This window comes from Arvicola amphibius, chromosome 11 (genome assembly GCF_903992535.2).
Source record: "Arvicola amphibius chromosome 11, mArvAmp1.2, whole genome shotgun sequence".
Classification (NCBI taxonomy): domain Eukaryota; kingdom Metazoa; phylum Chordata; class Mammalia; order Rodentia; family Cricetidae; genus Arvicola; species Arvicola amphibius.
This window is the reverse complement of record NC_052057.2, coordinates 110,596,153-110,599,245: the sequence shown is the minus strand read 5'-3', so window position 1 is coordinate 110,599,245 and position 3,093 is coordinate 110,596,153. Positions and strand designations below refer to the sequence as shown.

The 3,093-nt window shown below is 47.8% G+C and overlaps 1 pseudogene; it reads right to left on the bottom strand.

The window, feature by feature from the left end:
- Positions 1-1,500: 1,500 nt before the first annotated feature.
- Positions 1,501-2,821, bottom strand: LOC119826263 (annotated as a pseudogene).
- Between the last annotated feature and the right edge of the window lie 272 nt (positions 2,822-3,093).

The following is a 3,093-nucleotide window of genomic DNA, read 5'->3' as shown; positions in this document are numbered from 1 at the left end:
TAAGATTGCCATTTTTACTATGAGCATGGGAGATTTTTCCATTTTCTGATATCTTCTTCAGTTTTCTTCTTCAAAGACTTAAAGTACTGGTCATACAAGTCTTTCAATTTTTTAGTTAGAGTTACCCCAAAATATTTTATATTATGTGTGGTTATTGTGTAGGGTGTTGTTTCCCTGATTCCTTTCTCAGCCCATTTGTCATTTAAATAGAGGAGGGCTAATGATTGGTTTTTGAGTTAATCTTGTATCTAGACACTTTATGGAGGTGTTTATCAGCGGTGGGAGTTCTCTGGTAGAATTATTGGGGTCACTTGAGTATACTATCATATCATTTGCAAATAGCAATACTCTAACCTCTTCCTTTCCAATTTGCATCAGCTTGATCTCCTTTAGTTGTCTTATTTCTCTAGCTAAAACTTTAAGTACTTATTATTGATTATTGATTCCCTTATATATTGATTATATAAGGGAAGAGTGGACGGCCTTGTTTTGTTCTCAACTTTAGTAGAATTTCTTTGAGTTTCTCTCCATTTAATCTAATGTTATCTATAGACTGACTGTACATTGCCTTTATTATAAAGGTGCACCCCTTGTATCCCTGATCTTTCCAAGACTTATCATGAAGATGTGTTGAATTTTTTTTCCAACACCCATTTATTTGTTGGCTCTTGGGGCAATGTCATCTTTTTCAATATGAAAAAAAGGAGCCAAGTTCAACACAAAAAAGAAGGGTAGAGTAGGACCAAACCAGGAAGAAAATGGCAGAAGCAGAGACAGGTCCCAGACCCCCGCCTTTCCACGTTTGGAGGTCAAATGGATGGGGCGGTTTCTGGACAGCCAGAGACCAAGGCTCTGTTCCACTCCCATCTTAGAGAAAGGAAGAATACAGGGAAGACACCTCCAATGGCAGATTTGGCTCAGGACAGCTGGAGGTTATAAATGGAGATAATACTGTTAATCTTTCCCCTGAGGCTGAGAGATGAGGCAGAGAAAAACCTGTCAATTGAAAAAGCCTCAGTGGATTCCCCTGTGGAAATGGCCTTGACTGGAAAACCCCGCCCCTCTCTTCCCAGTGATTTCTACCTGGCACCCTTCTTCCCTTCCTGATCTCCTTAGCTTTAGGATGGTGGCCACTATCTGGGTCTTTAGTAATGGACTTGTTCTAGGCGGACTCCGGAGAAGAACTCAGGTTCCTGGAGAATATAACGGAGGAAATATTGACGGTCATGAGAAATGGGTACCAGAAGGAAACAGGGCAACACTCAGAATGGCAGAAGTGTAAGTTTGTCAGAGTGTAAAGAGAAAGGAGACATTCCACAAACAAATATTTATTGAGCGCCTACTGTGTGCCAGGCACCGTTCACTTCCCCTCCACCCCAGTGAAAGAACGAAAACAAAACAGGACAGAGGCAGCAGAAAGAAAACTCTGAAGGAGAAAAATGGGCAGCTGAAGAAAGCTGAGGGAACTAAGCAGCCTGAGGTGATGTGGGGTTCTCTGCCTTAGGCCTCTTCTTCTGCTTCCTCCCCGAAATCCTCCTCCTCTTCTGCAGTGGCATCCTGGTACTGCTGGTACTCGGAGACGAGGTGAATCATGTTGCTCTCGGCTTCGGTGAACTCCATCTCGTCCATGCCCTCACCCGTGTACCAGTGGAGGAAGGCCTTGCGCCCGAACAGGGCCGTGAACTGCTTCCAGATGCCTTTGAACAGCTCCTGGATGGCCGTGCTGTTTCCGATGAAGGTGACTGCCATCTTGAGGCCGCAAGGTGGGATGTCACAGACCACCATCTTGACATTGTTGGGGATCCCTTCCACAAAGTAGCTGCTATTCTTATTCTGCACGTTGAGCATTTGCTCTTCTCCCTCCTTCATGGACATCCGCCCGTGGAAGGCGGCTGCGACGGTGAGGTATCGGCCGTGGCGGGGGTCGCAGGCAACCATCATATTCTTGCATCGAAGATCTGCTGGGTAAGTTCAGGCACAGTGAGGGCCCAGTACTGCTGGCTTCCAGGGCTGGTGAGCGGGGCAAAGCCGGGCATGAAGAAGTGGAGACGCGGGAAGGGCACCATGTTGACAGCCAACTTTGGGAGGTCAGCATTGAGCTGGCCTGGGAAGCGGAGGCAGGTGGTGACACCGCTCATGGTGGCAGAGACGAGGTGGTTCAGGTCTCCATAGGTTGGCTTGGTGAGCTTGAGAGTACGGAAGCAGATGTCATAGAGGGCCTCGTTGTCAATGCAGGAGGTCTCGTCGGTGTTCTTGGCCAGCTGATGGACGGAGAGGGTGGCGTTGTAGGGCTCGACCATGGTGTCGGACACCTTGGGTGAAGGCACCACGCTGAAGGTATTCATGATACAGTCAGGGTATTCTTCTCGGATCTTGCTGATGAGCAGGGTGCCCATGCCAGAACTCGTGCCTCCACCCAGAGAGTGAGTCAGCTGAAAGCCTTGCAGGCAGTCGCAGCTCTCCGCCTCCTTCCGCACCACATCCAAAACGGAGTCGACCAGCTCAGCTCCCCCTGTGTTGTGACCCTTAGCCCAGTTGTTGCCTGCTCCAAACTGACCAAAAACAAAGTTGTCTGGTCTGAAGATCTGGCCAAAAAAGGACCTGATCGAACAGAGTCCATGGTCCCGGGTTCTAGATCCACCAAGATAGCTCGAGGGACATACTTGCCACCTGTGGCTTCATTGTAGTGGATGGAGATTCGGTCCAGCTACAGGTCGCTGTCTCCATGGAAGGTACCGGTGGGGTCGAATCCGTGTTCATAGCTTATCACCTCCCAGAACTTAGCACCGATCTGGTTGCCACACTGTCCGGCCTGGATGTGTGTCTCATGGCTTTAAGATAGGTACTGAGCAAGAAAAGATAATTATTTTTCTTTCTGGGCTGGTCTCAGGATGAAAGGATGGAACGTGGCCCCGGAGTCTGCAGCAGCGAGATCAACCACGACCACTGTGTTGAATTACTTTTTTCAGACTTTTTCAGCACCTAATGAGATGATCATGTGGGTTTTTTTTTTCCTTTCAGTTCATTTATATGGTGGATTACATTGACAGATTTTTGCATGTTGAATAATCCCTGCATCTCTGGGATGAAACC